We start from the raw sequence: 14,817 nt of genomic DNA, 5'->3' as shown, positions 1-14,817 counted from the left end.
TTGAAATCTACACCCTGTCCAACTAGTGGTCTGTGTACGACAGGTTCCTCCAAGGCTTGACACAGCCTGCAGGTAATCCCTGTGCTGTGATCAGAAGGGGAAACCCCATATTCTTCGTGAGGGGCTTGCTGTGGGTGTGCAAAAGTATTGCTCTCTGTGTGTAAAAGAGAGGCCATTTGCAGGCCTTCTGTTATTAGGCAGCAAGGTGACCGACTGGCATGCAGATCCACAAAGCCAACTAGGCCTGAGTTGGACACCAGGCATTTTATAAGACAAAGTTTCAGCTCCTATCTGTTATCACTGCCCTACTGATAATGGGGTCATATCAATTTGCATTAACAGAAGATCCTATTTAGATTTAATTACAGATTTCTTACACTCATGCCTGTGGTGATGGGGACAGGTCATTCAAGGATTTGGGGAGTAGATCAGAATGTGGATGTTGGAGCAATTTTTTGCATCTCAGACCCACCTGTCAGCAAATAACTGAATGCTCTCGAGCATGCGCCCTGTTGCTGAGATACATGGGCTTTAGGTTCTTCCTCTGAGGAGCTAATTAATTTCTCACAGAAACTACAGATACTATCATGTGCTTTTAGCACTTATGGATGCTTTATTTTAAAATTCTGGTCTTCCCAGAAGCTATACAACAACCCTACAGAAATCCAGCCTGGAGTGTTTAAAATCTTCTAGCGTTAGTGTGTCCATGACTGATGGCAGATACTGTCTGGTGTATCCAGCTGGTATGCCCAGGTAGGATCAGGTAGGTGTTTATAAACCAAGAGAAATGTTAAGTACAGGCAGCCGCAGTACAGTAAGTACCTGACAAAGAGCCACATAGAGTTCCTGCAACAAGAGAGAAAGGTAAATGTACCAAAAAAAAAAAAAAATACAGATGCAGTAAAAAAGCTTTATTAGTATTCAAAAGTATCGGAGCATATAAGCTTACAATTTTTTGCCCTGGTCAAAGTAGAATGCTTTCTTCCTGTTGTTGGCAATATTATCATGGAGTCCATCCTTGGCAAGAGTTTGACACTTAACGATGGCTCTTGCCACCAAAGGTTTTGTGGTGTAAACACATAAGAGCACAGAGCAGAAAAAATGAGTCCTATCGTCGTTTTACAGGTGGGCAACTGAAGCCTGAAGGAAAGAAATTTGCCTGAGGTCACGTAAGGTTCATTGTTAGTCCTGTCAGTGCTCTTGGTCTACACCACTTCTCCATTGTTTTGTTCAGGCAAACCCGGCAGTGCTGTTATGTGCTCCTTTCAGAATACTATTCCCACAGGTGAACACTCCATGTTGGCAGGAACATCTTCCTGATGTGAAAATGCTTGAATTTAAATGAAAACGAAGCTTCACAAATTAAAAAACCATAAGCATTGCTAATTGTGCTTGGTTGCACAACAGTAAGGAAATGCTTCTCTTTCCTCAGGAAGGAAAACACCAATTGATCCATTTTCTGGACAACTGTCTGCAAGGTCCATCCTACAGCTTCCTACCATACAGAAGCAAACTGAAAGTTGCTTTCCTTTTACAAAGGTACTACAAGACTACCGCAGAAAGGACAATGTATCTTGAGAGACACTCCTGCCAGTGCTAGTGGAAAGGGACAAAGAAAATGAGCCATAGTTGGTGACTCTCACACCATCAGTCTTCACCAAACAATCTATAAATAGCTTCAGAAACAGCTGTTCCCTCACCACAAAGTGACTAACTGAAGAATTCACTCATAAATATCTTCTTTTGCTCAAAAATTCAGCCAAAACCAGGGAAATAGAGAAATGGCATCACTTGCTATGAGGCTGAGTGAGTCCACATTACTTTGGTCCAGGCAGGTAGAAGTCCACCAGCAACCCCTCAGTATCCACCTGGTGAGGAGGGTATGGCAGAGAAGTGGTTTGATGAAGGGCTGATAAAGGAGAACCCGGGGGGAGCGAAAACAGCGCTTAAACTTTCAGCCTTCCTCACTTTCTTCTTCATGAGGAGGGAAGAAGGAGACATTTGCCTACATCCACGTAATTGCTGCTTTCTCGGAGGTGACAGGTGAGCAGATTCATAGGGAAATATACCCAAGGGACAGAACTGTTTGCACCCAGATTACTTCATCCTGTGGCTCCACTAAGTTTGCATACACACCACTCTAAACTTGCAGCACCTTTCTCTTTTTTGCTTACACTGTTTCTCCCATGATGTTCCAGCACTAGTCAGAAGCATCTTATCTCTGTGGTGCTCCAGATGTAACTTAGCAAATGTACATGCAATGAGAACATTTTACCTACCCAAGAGAGAAGCAGAATTTTTTTAGATAGCTGGATTTCTGGGTCTAGAAAGGGAAAAAAAAGACATTAATCACTTTGAAAGTCAGTCTTCTGACTTCTAGGACAACAAACATTGAACAATTTATAAGGGTTTGCACACTAACAAAATTGAGGAAGAAGAAGTGGAGAGCCAGAGACACAGGAACTGAATGATACTAGGAACCACTGGGGCTGAAAAACTCATTAATGAACCTGATGAAACAAGGTTTCCAGCTTGAAACAGAGATATGGAGTGTGCCCTGCAAGTGCAGGTGTAAGGGGAGCAATGCAGTTCTCTTTTACCCGTTTCACCACAGCTATCTTCTGGGTGGGACACCTGGGGCAGTTGCAGACCTTCTCTCTTTCATGGCTGTGGAGAAAAGGAAACACCAACAGAGGTTGCAGCTAACTCAGCTCATTGCAAGTGCTCATTAATGAAAACAATAAGGCTACAGCATGAGGAGGAGCTCCACACTAAAAGATGCCTTGGTCGTGGAGAAGAGTTTCTTAGATGTTCCCATTACAAAGGCAATTGCATTAAAAAGTATCTCACAGTAACAGCGTAAAAGGTAGAAACGAAATTGATGGCAAAGCCAAGCAGTTCCTCTGAGAACTTTGTAAGAAATATTTAATTTCTCCCTCCCTCCTAATTCCCTGAATCTTAAATATGACCTTACTAGACTGAACAAGTTTTGGTTTCTTCTTTCTAAAAGTACATGCTTCCACATTTCATTTTGAAACTCTCTTTACTTTGCTTTGACAAAGCAGGAGCAAGGACCTTAAGAGCATGGTGTCAGGGGACAGCTTTCAGAAAGCATCTGTCTCCAGCAGCCCCCTAGGCACTGAAGCACCAATAAGGATTCCCAGAATGCAGTCAGCCTTCAGGAGCAACAGCAAGGACAAGGAGAGGCACACACTAAATTTTGCAGTCAAGCACTGGTATCTCTTGGCTGTCTTAACAAGATCAGGATTTTGTTTCTTGCCAGCTTTTACTGCCAGGCTGCTCAAACTCCCTTTTCCACCCAAGTACATGCCTTTTACCTGCTTCCTGCTCCCAAGGCTTCTACCGGAACCTGCAATTCCTTTGAGTTTTTTCTGTTAGCAGAAAGAAAGAGAATGATTTCCACCATGATCATTTCAGGGCTGCTATGTTATACATCCCTCTGCTGCATGTTACCCAACCATCTAGAGAGAGCCTCAAACTTCTTGTGGTGGGATATTGTACCTTCTCGTGCATTTGTAAGCACCTAAAGTGGGAACACTTTTTATTTGCTGCACTTTCATGGGAATTACTGCATGGAACAACAGAATTCATGAGTTCATCCAGTCTTGGATAACAGGCAAAACTAAGCAATCCCAAAGTTGCCACACAGTGGTAAGAGAACATATCAACAGCATAGAGCTAACACTGTTTAGATTGTTTTATTGCAGGAAAGTGTTAGTATTACTGGGTTTCTCCCATCAAACCTGCTATCATGGTGGCAAGGTAAGATCTGGTATTGTCTTCTCTGATGACATTGCCTGATGAAAGCACCACAGTAATTAAAATGTATCTGTAGTGCCCTTCAGGTGTGGGGATAGCTGTACTATTGCAAGCAGTAGATTTACTCCAAAATGCTTGCTGTTTTAGACTTTGTATTACAATTCAGCCTCTGTTCTTACAGTTAATGCAGTGCATACATAATGTCATTGCACAGCTCTTCTCTGCAGAACACAGAGCACAAAATTGAATCTCAAACCACTTCAGAGAACTGAAAGAGGAGCTTTTAAACTAGGCTCATAGTTCCTGCTGGCACATTGTACTTGGAGCTTAATTTGGGAGTGATTGCTAGAAGGAATACTTAACCCCTCATGTTCTCTGGAATTGGAGGATTTCTGCATTGCAGTGCAGTTGGGAAATGGGAGAGTCAGAGTGAGAAGCCCAGTGCTGGGCTCTGTACTTAGATGTGGTGTTTTGAAATTCAGAGATCCTGTGTAACCTCGTTACTTAAAGGAAACTACAGTCTAGAAGTGAGGTGAAGGAGGAGCATGGTTTAAGTGTCACTTGAACTCTGGCCATGGAGAGAGAGCACTTGCTCTGAAAATAAGTGTGTAGCTGCAGGCTTTGCTGCTGCTGTTCAGGCTGCTGCTTTTCCTTTGTATTCTGCAAAGTAATGCTATGAACCTGTTACAGGTTATTAGGAAAGTGAATTGAAATTAATATCCAGGGTATGCCATACAACTTTGGTCTACTGAGTAAAAGATAAGCTACTCCTGGAATTTGCTGAAAAATGAGATGGGACTTTCCAAATCTAAATTTCATTTACATTTCTATGGTTGGATGATTATGTGACAGAAAAAGAAGCTGTCCTACATAAATATGAGGTGCTTGTTTGATGCTGCATAAACCATACTAACTTACAATCAATAGCATGTGCTTCATGTATGGCAGATGGGGAAACATTCTGAATAATATAAAAAAGAAAGCCAGAATAGAGGGCATTGCTAATACTTACGACCCAATTAGTTCAGGGTGCTTGAGATGCTTTTGCAAGTGGTTTATTTTTATCTGCATGTCCTTTAAAGTTCAAAAGAAAAGCAAACAATCTTAGTATTAGTCCATCAGTCTGGCATGCAATAAAAGTCAAATCAGAGCTTATTAGCATGAGACCAGCACCAGTGCTGCCCTTGCAGATATTATATTCTGCTCTCTCAAATTGGCTCTGATGGAAATTTACAGGAATCTTCCCTCCTGATATTAGTTTTATATTGCAGTAACTTTCTGGATGACTTATGTTCCCAATAATACAAGGTTACTTGTTTTAAAAACACTCTTGCTGGTTTGCAGACCATGGTCTGCAAAACTTCTAACCGAAAACCACTCACTGTTGCATTATTTTTGTATCCTGGAAACTAATGGCAGGCCTACTCTCCACACTCTTACCTGTGTTAGATTTGACTCTATTGCATCTCTGTTTGACACTCTTGTAATTACCTTCGTAAAAATTATTCTAGAGTGGTGATGGTCTAAAAAAAGAAAGAGCGTGTACTGTGATATGCAATAAGATGCCATACCTTTAAGATTTTTTCCTGTTGTATGACTAATTCTCTTCCTTCCAATATGCTGGCTTTTTCCTAAAAACCAACAAAAACAAATATAACTTGTTAAAGAAAAATTTTAGTATTAAAACTACTGTTGGTTAAATTTTCAATGTAAAGATACTACTAAAAATCTACCAACCAGCACTTTCTATCCATCAAACATTTATCAGAAGTGAGGATTATGTGATCACGCTGTGTGTTTGACAGTCTTTCCAGCCCCAGAAATTGTGGCTGGTATCAGCAGTGAAGGAAAACCTTACAGAAAATAAAATTCGTATGTGTTTGTTAAAAATAGGAAGCAAGATAGAAGACAGAAGCTGAAGCCAGTGTCCATGCTGAGATAAATGCTTTGAGGGTGGCTATAGCTTTTATCAGACCCAGAGGATCTACACAAGCATCTGCAGTGGCTGCGTTACGTGTCAGACTGGTGTGACAGGCAGCTCACTGGGGATCAGCGGTGCTGCAGAGTCACCTGCAGCCCTGCTCAGCCATGCTTGTGTGAGCTAATGCTGAGGGGATGGTGGCAGTGGGACAACTGCCTGTGCAGTCATGGACTTGGACAAGATGCCACACATCAGCCAAGAGTCCTGGCTCTTCTGTCACCACAAACGCTGCGCGGGGCTCAGTAACTTGTGGGATCCTGAGCAGAAAAATATCCTCAGGAGTTGGGGAGTGTGGGAAAGGCCTGGGGGTGGTGGAACAGGAGCTGGGTGTGAGCTCCCAGGGTGCCCTGGCAGTGAAGGAGAGCAGTACCTCCCACCCCTGTGCACGGAAGAACAGCCATTAGGTCGAGAAAAGGGGTTTTCTTCCTTCACTTGGCACTTGTTAGACCATATGTGGATGCTACATTCCCCCTGGTACCTGATGGACGTCAATGAACTCTGGTAAGGCCACGGAGCGGCCAGGAGGATGAAAAGGCTCTGTCCCTGGGGTTTTTGCAGCCCAGCTGGATACAGACTTGAATACTGTTCTCTGAGCTTTGAGTGGGAGGTCAGACCAAAGACACCCCCCACCCCCAGTCCCTTCCCACCTGAAATATTCTGTGATCTCATGACTTTGCTGACTCATAAATCAAGATGGCTTGATTTATGGAGGCTTTTCCTGTATAAAAGCATTGCTTTTCTGTAGATTTGCATGAAATCACAGACATATGCATAATTTCAAAACTTTGCTGTAGATTTTGTTATGACAAGTTCTTGCACCTAATTGTTTTGTTGGGAAAGAGATCAACTGTTTCTACTGCACAAAAAGAAACAATCAGCCAGTTAAGGGGAGGCGGGGAGGCAGGAAAATTAATTTGTAAGTCAAAACAGTCTATTTTGTTTAGCACTGCACTTTTTCAAAATCTTATGATGGCTGAAAAAATATGGAAGATTTTAGTTCTAGAAGGATAATTTAAATCCCAGCTGTGTGTTTAGAAACCCAAGGCACCTTCCACTGGAAGGAGAAACCAAGGTGCCAGCTACCCTCATGGTTGTATTTGCTCCTGTGGTAAAACATGAGAAGAAAGCCTGTTGCCAGGAAGTCATGGCTGTGTCCACAAAAGAGATCAGGAAAATGTACAGTTGAAAACTGGTCAGTTACCAGTTGATATTTGTGAAAGTAAGGTGGACTCTATACATCTCTTTGTGGATAACTGCATGCCTTGGGACCAAGTAATTTGGGATCCACCTTGATCAACATTAGAAGAACCCGCAAAAACTCAGTGAGCCACAAACTCAAATCTGCTGTGACTCATCCAAAAGTCTCTTCTCAAGACATCTTTGCACTCAGAAACAGCAGTGAAGGGGGAGTTTTGTCATGCCAGTGACAGCCAGCAAATCTTTGCTGTGCCAGAGTCTGGACAGCGTTGTGCATCACAGAGCTGCCCTGATGTGATCTTCATTGTTCCAGGGCAAGTCCAAACTTACAATCATTATTAACAAGACCATTTTCATACCTTTATAAGTTTCTTATTCTTTTCTTCCAACCTTCTCAATGGCTCCTGCAAACACTCCTGTGAATAAAAAGGGTTAGCAGCGGGTGAGGGTGGACAGAGCAAGACACAAGGCAGTCACAGGGTTAGTGAGATGGGAGACCAAACACAAGTCTTAATGTACGTTTTTCATGTCTCAATACCTAACTATATACATTCTTAATATTAATTATGCCATTTGGTTTTATTCCTTTCAGGAAAAACCCAAATCAAGTCCTTCATATGCCAGTTATTTGGGTTCGTTTTACAAACAAGAAGATGGAGGAAGTGTGTGTATGTACGTGTGTTTTTCATTAATTCAGCCTACAACCCATTCCTTGCTGCAGTTATACATAGAGACCAGTGGAAGAGCCAGCTAAACAGGAAAAACATCCCTTTGCTTGTTTTTACTCATAGCAGCAACTTTACTCTCTAGTGCTCTTGTGCTTGTGTCAAAACTGAAAAGCTTATAAATGAGGAACTGGATTTTTCCTTATTTGTGTAAAACACGTGGTGTGCCAAATGCTATCCCCGGTTGAGGACCCTGCATACCACAGGTTAATTCTGGTTTTATTACCAGCCAGTGTGTCTTCCACCCGCACTCTTCCCCAGAAAAGATGTTCTTGCTCAAGTGAACCAGCCCTTGAGAAAAAGGAGTGTCGGGACATTGTTGGGCACCAAGTAAAAATGTGCAAAATATGTGTGCCACAGAAGTTGTCAAATCCTTAATAGCAGAATAAGTTATAATTTGACCACTTGCCTGCAAATTACTTATGCCCTCTGAACACAGAACATGTTGATGCTTGAGAAATTTATATTCGTGGAATACAGCAATCTAAAAATTGAAATGAAATATATGTTATGAAAAATTTTTAAAAAATGCTTTATCAAGAACAAAAAATGCAGCGAAATATTTTTCCTCCATTCTCTTTATACAAAGATTCTTGATTCTTTAGACCTGTGCATTTCTGTTCAGAAGAAGTGACAGAAAGCTCCCTTGTGAAGCCTAGTTATGAAATCAACTCACACAAAAATGTAAAAATTTCTAATTTTGGTTATGCTTCCTATCAAGGACATGATTTTCAAAACATGCCTGAAACATCAAGATAACAATAGGTGTCACTTAACAACACTGGAAAGATGAAGGCTGTTCTCAAGGTAAGTCCTTAAATACTTCAAAACATACTTGGCATTATTTTCCAGTTGTCTTTGACTGTCAGGAAATTCACAGTATTTGGAAAGTACATAACGTACATGCATTCCTTTATTGCAGTTAGCTAAAGCAGAATATTGCCTGGTCTCAGAAGTTGTCTTCTGACATGGTGCTGTCAGCAAACATGTTTGTGTGTGATTGTGTGCATGCTCTGTCCCCTGCTCTACCCAAAAGCACATGAAACAGAGGGTGAAAGCCATTTTGAATCACCTGGAAAAATTCTGCCTACTGCAGTGAGGCCAAGGCAGTATAAATGACTTGTCCACATTTTCACCATGAATCAGCTGCAGGCATTACAAGATGGTTGGGGATCCTTGGTCACAGATCTGTTAGCAGTCCCCATCCTACCTCCTTTGTCTGCCTATCCAATTCTTTCTTGCCCACTGGAGAAGTAGCAACACCTTTCTGTCCCATCTTGGTCCTTGGGGGCACAGATGATGTCTGAAAACTACAGGATTAGGGTGTCAGATAAAGGGTTACAGCTTGGGCCACTGTTCTGGTTGCATGAAAACGGGCAAGGCAGGAGAAAGAGCATTAAAACAGAAATCCAAATTTCACCATACCTTTTGTATTTCATTCCTGATCCCCTGTGCTTTTTTTTGTTACAGGAGATGATGATAAAATAACTGAATCAAGCCCTCTAATGTAACACCAACTTAATCCCATATTTGACCAATGAATGGTTTTGTTGAACTTTCCAAAACATTTTATTGCATTTACATTTTTCTGCACTTTTTCATTGTTTAACTCAGCCAAGAATTAGGTGCACCAAAATATATAAGGAACAACCTTGTGTCACATTTATTTTAGCTGAAAAAGAAAAAGGAACTTCACAAAATCTCATAAAAAAATTGTGTTTTCCTGGTGAGATTTGAGTGGTCTGGGAAGTGCCTGTACTTCTGCTCAGGCCTACGTTACACCCCCAAGTGTCTGCCTGGCAACCTAATTATGCTAACTACTCTAAAAGTTGTTTCATAGAATCATAGAATCATAGAAAATGCTGAATTGGAAGGGACTCATCAGAATCATTGAATCCAATCTCTGGCCCTGCACAGGTCACCCCAGAAGTGACACCATGTGCCTGAGAGCATTGTCCAAATGCTTCTTGAAACTCTGTCAGGCTCAGTGCTGTGACCGTTCCCTGGGGGGGCCTGTTCCAGTGCCCGACCACCCTCTGGGTGAAGAACCAGCTTCAGACCATTCCCTCAGGTCCTGTCACTGGTCATGAGGGTGAAGAGACCAGTATCTTATGAGAATGTTGTAGACTGCAACGATGTCTCCCCTCCTCTTCTCTTTTCTCTTTTCTCTTTTCTCTTTTCTCTTTTCTCTTTTCTCTTTTCTCTTTTCTCTTTTCTCTTTTCTCTTCTCTTCTCTTCTCTTTTCTCTTCTCTTCTGAATAAACCAAGTGACCTCAGCCACTCTTCATATGGCTTCCCCTCCAGACTCTTCACCATTCTTGTGGACCTCCTTTGGACATCTTAATGTCTTTTTTATGTTGTGGTGCCCAAAACTGCAGACAATACTCAAGGTGAGGCTGCCCCAGTGTGGAGCAGAGCAGGACAATCCCCTCCCTTCCCTGGCTGGCGATGCTGTGCCCGAGGCCCCGCAGGACACGCTTGGCCCGCCTGGCTGCCCGGGCCCCGCAGGACACGCTTGGCCCTCCTGGCTGCCAGGGCACTGCTGACTCACATTCAACTTGCCATCAACCAGGAGCCCCAGGTCTCTTTTTGCAGCTCTGCTCTCCAGCATCTCATTCCCCAGTCTGTGCACACAACCAGGGTTGGCCTATCCCAGGTGCAGAATCCGGCACTTGCCCTTGTTGAACTTCATATGGGTGGTGATTGCCATCTCTCTAATTTGTTGAGGTCTCTCTGCAGGACCTCTCTGCCCTTGAGGGAGTTGACAGCTCCTCAAAATATATTTGCTTTCTGCTTGCTCTAGAAGACAGAATAATGAGGGATTTTGCTCATGTTGCACTCACCTTTTGAAATGTCGCTTTTCACTGAGAGGCTGCTTGTTTTCATTGGGAAGTTTGGAACCCATCTTGCTGAGATCTGTCTTTGCACTCTGTGGATGAGGTCACATCTGAAAGCAGCATCTTCCTACAAAACATTGCACAGAAAAATCTGTTGTTTCACACAAAACACTATGTCATGTCCCAGCTCCTGCAGAGCTGGAATGAGATGCTCAGGTGGACTATATAATTTCCGCTCCCAAATTTTTCATGTCTGACAGACTTCACAGTGGGTTGTCTCTTATATGTTTGTAATACCAGATTTTTTCAGATGTTGAGACAGGCTGGTACAAAACCAATCTCATACCAAGCTCTAACAGAGCAATACAATTTATTTCATAGCACTGACTGCCGTAAAATTGGAAAATGCAAACACAAAACCCCTTGGATCTTTTTCTTGTTTTTAAGCCACAGTAAGTCTAATTTTAATTTTGGTACTGTAACTGCTGAATTTATCCCTATTTACATTTTTTGACAGGACATTCAGGCATAAATAGGCTTGAAGCCATCATACAGGATATAGGAGACTCTGCCAGAAAGAACAAGTCCCCATTCAGGCTTTGGCTAGGAGGTTGCCACAGGCACAGGACTACATACCCAGGCTGCAAGGCATGCTGCAAGGGAGGAGGCTGTGGCAGCTCACTAGCCCCTGCTCAGCAGCAGGAAGTACTGGGTGAAGCTGTGAAACTATTTTATTTTTTTCCCCTTGATCCCAAGCACAAAAAGCTCTGCTGAAATTCTGCACCGTCTTACAAAGACAAAGCAGTCAGAAGGAAAGGATTTTTTGGAGGTATTTCCCATGCATAGCTCACCCACCCTATTCATACAGCAAAGGATTGAACTCTTCCCCTGGCATTCACAGCAAGGATGACAGATATAAACTGCGGGAGAGACTTGGGACAGCTGCCCTTCTGAGTGCTGCAACTGCTGGGCTGCTGCTGTGGATGCCACCCGCAGCCCTGTGAGGGTCTATGGGCAGGATTGGGGGCTGTGCATCTGGGTGTAGAACTGAAATCCCCCTGCTTGCTCCAAATGAACAAATGTATTTACAGAGTGAGAGTCAAAAGATGAGTGACAGAGGAAATGTCAGTGTCTCAGTCCGGCAGTGTGAAACCACTGACATACATTTATACAATTTTCACTAAACGTGAGAACAAGATGAGAACAGAGACAAAGGACACTTCACATAGCACCTCTAAAATGCAGGAGAATCCCAGCTAATCTAGATACCCACACTTTAATCCTAGGGAAGACGACATCCCACACCTTCTCCTCTCTCTAAAAATGGCATTATTTAAGCTGCTTTATGCACCTTCCCAACTTGGCCATCCAGGCAAAGAAACAACCTTGGATTTTTACAAGTTTGTTTTCTCTACCACCCCATAAATATTTGCACTGTGGAGAGGAGGAAGTGGAGGTCCAGAGGGCCTTGAGACATGGTTGTACCCCACACCTCCTTTCACCAAAATTCACCCCTGTGAAACAAACAAGGATAGGGACAAATGTGGAAAAACACACCAAAAAAATTCCAGAAACATATTCTACACTTTCACACCATTCTGCCAGCCAGACTTATTTACACATCACCCAGAAAGCTGAACCCTGCATCCAAGACAGCAAAAAACATAACAAATTAAAAATGAAGAAAAACATGAAGTAAAAAGTAACAGCTAGAATTAGAGGCCAATCAGCCTTACTGATGATTAATTCTTTTCTAAGCATGGCTACAGTTATCTTGGGGGATGATATCCAACCCCCCAGGCCCTTGGGTACAGTGAGGTGGTGCAAAATAATAGTTTCTTGGTTAAGAGACACTACTCAGCATCTTGCCTTTGTATTTCTCCAAGAAGAATCAGTTTTGATCCCAGCTGATAAAGCCCTGCCATCACTTCTGCAATGGCACTGCCCCAGGCGTGGCTTTTTCAGAGTGGGTTTGGTGCAAGTAAGTTAAATTTCCAGTGTCCTTGATGGAGGGGCATTTCCCCCATTGAGGTGGCAGAAGGGTAAGTGCTGTGCAGTGTGGGTTGAGCAGGGCAGGCAGGGCTGCTCCTCACATTGCCCCCTCAATCCCACCACGGCTCCCAGCCCCACTACCTCACCTGCAGGGTTTTGCTCTCAGGGGTCTCATCCTTTGGCAGCTCACAGAATCTGAACCCTCCATACAACCCAGAAAGCTGTAAAACTTGTTATTTTTTCTTGTTATTTTTCAGCTTTACCTTGAAATCTCTTTCTCCTGATGGTCATTCTCTCAGGTAGCTGTCCCATCATTGGCACTATTAATTCTTGTTGTGAAGGGTGTATATAATTTCCCTGTTTGGTTTTGTCAGCAAAGCACCTAGGCTGCTGGAGCAGAGATTGCTGGAGCAATCAATTCTGTAACACAGGGCTGCTTCATATTCAGGACCCAGTTCAATAAAGCACTTAGGCAAAGGAGTAATGACCAGCTTGAATGGGAATAATAGTGTTTAAAGTTAATTGCGTGCTTTTAAAATTGGGCCTTACATCATGCCAATCAAATAATTAATCTACTCAATTACAAGCTCCTGCTACCAAATACATGCCCTGGACTTTCTTTACTCAAAAGGGGAAACATGCAGATAGGGCCTTGAAAAAGCTATCAACACTCAATATAACACAGCAGACACTTAAAATAATGTGGCTTGCTCCTTGCTAACTTTTACCAAGCAGAAAATTCAGTGTGCCAGTACTCCAGTGACTATCAGTCAAGTGCTTTAACGAGCAAATGGACTATATATTAACAGCTAAACAGGGCATTTTCCTTCTCCCTTGAGACAGTCTCAGTGGAAACTGAAAAATAAGTATTTTTTGACATCATGAGTCCTCAGATTTCTAGTATGCATCACAGTAGGCCCACCAAAAAGTAATCTGAGTGACAGAAGGATTAACTGTGCAGGGAGCAGCAGGAAAGACAGGATGCTATCAGCAACGTGATGCACATAGAGCTGAAGGTAGTGATTAGAAGTGATGCATCCTTGTGAAGCCAGATATATTTTTGCATGGGCATAGTCTACCAGCAGGATCATGCAACAAACCACCTCAGAGCTCTTATGCTGTACAGCTCTATTAAATTAAGCACAGAAACATCCTAAATTAAATAAACTGTTGAATTTATTAAGTAAACCATGCTGTGCTTCTATAGGAGATGAATACAATGTCAAAACTTTCGACTTTTTCAACAAAACCTGTGCGATGGGCAAAACCTGTGATCCATCTGTGTTTGAAGTGGTTGATACAGCAATCTGCTGGCTCATGACAGCTTCTTTTGCCATGCTGTAGCAGAGGTCTGTTTAGAGCAGCCCAGCTAGGCTGTCACTTTTCAGAGACAGTCTCTGAGGAGCTACAGATGCTAAAGTTAGATGTGGTGGTACATGCTAATGTACAAGATTCAATAACCTGGATCAAATTATTGCTGCAATCCATGTCTGGCCAGCTGGAGTTGGTAGTATTTCCACTAGTCCCCAAATTAATTTCTCAGTTTAATTTTAAATGGAAGAATGATTTTGCTGTTGCTACTGATGCTGTTTTATATTCATTGTGAGTTTGTTTTGGTGCCTCTTTGCATTTTAGAGACATTCTGAGTCTCTGCATCAGCTCCTAGGGATGGGCTAGTGTAATGCACTGAAGTCTTCTTTGGAAGTCCACTGCCGTGACTGCAAAACGGGAACCAGAGAGCTGGCTCTCATGGCAATTTGCATGCAGTTTTTGTTGTGTAGGTGTGTGATGTGTTAGCACGGAGTGGTTATTTTTAGTCCAGGCATCTAAAACCTGTATTTGATAATGTTCAGCTATGGACTATGAACCAAGCCTTTCTAAACCAAGATATTGCTGCGTTGGTATATGTGCGTGAATACATGCATGTGAAAGACTAGGGAGACAACAAAATACAGCTGCCTAAGATACTTTTGGCTTTGTATCCACTTCTAAGAAGCCCTAGAGATGGGAATGGCACCCAGCCTTTCTGGAAGAAGCCATGTTTTAACTAGAGATGTAGTGGGAGGGAAGCTTTAAGACTTTCCCCACAAGCAGAGTGGTACAGGGGGGCTGTGACTGAGGCAGTAATGGTGTAGGAGGTGAGACAAGGGGCCTAGGTAATTAGGAGGATGTTGGCTTGGCTCAATTTAAAACAGAAAGAGATATTTCCTTGAAGAAGCCGCCTTAGACTGCCAGCTCTGTCAGGGAGCGATCGACTCAGCAATGCACGAAACTCCGCATAGACCCAGCGCTGTGGGGCTCTCCT

The 14,817-nt window shown here is 42.8% G+C and overlaps 1 long non-coding RNA gene across 1 annotated transcript; it reads right to left on the bottom strand.

The window, feature by feature from the left end:
• Positions 1-2,278: 2,278 nt before the first annotated feature.
• LOC108446822 lies at positions 2,279-7,374 on the bottom strand. Its single transcript, XR_001862130.1, has 6 exons — positions 7,318-7,374; positions 5,352-5,411; positions 4,793-4,854; positions 3,339-3,392; positions 2,601-2,667; positions 2,279-2,323 (listed from the first exon to the last, which is right to left on the bottom strand). It is a non-coding gene; the product is annotated as an uncharacterized LOC108446822 (long non-coding RNA).
• Positions 7,375-14,817: the final 7,443 nt, after the last annotated feature.

Source organism: Corvus brachyrhynchos, unplaced genomic scaffold (assembly GCF_000691975.1).
Source record: "Corvus brachyrhynchos isolate BGI_N302 unplaced genomic scaffold, ASM69197v1 scaffold94, whole genome shotgun sequence".
Lineage (NCBI taxonomy): Eukaryota > Metazoa > Chordata > Aves > Passeriformes > Corvidae > Corvus > Corvus brachyrhynchos.
This window is presented reverse-complemented; position numbering and strand designations above follow the sequence as displayed.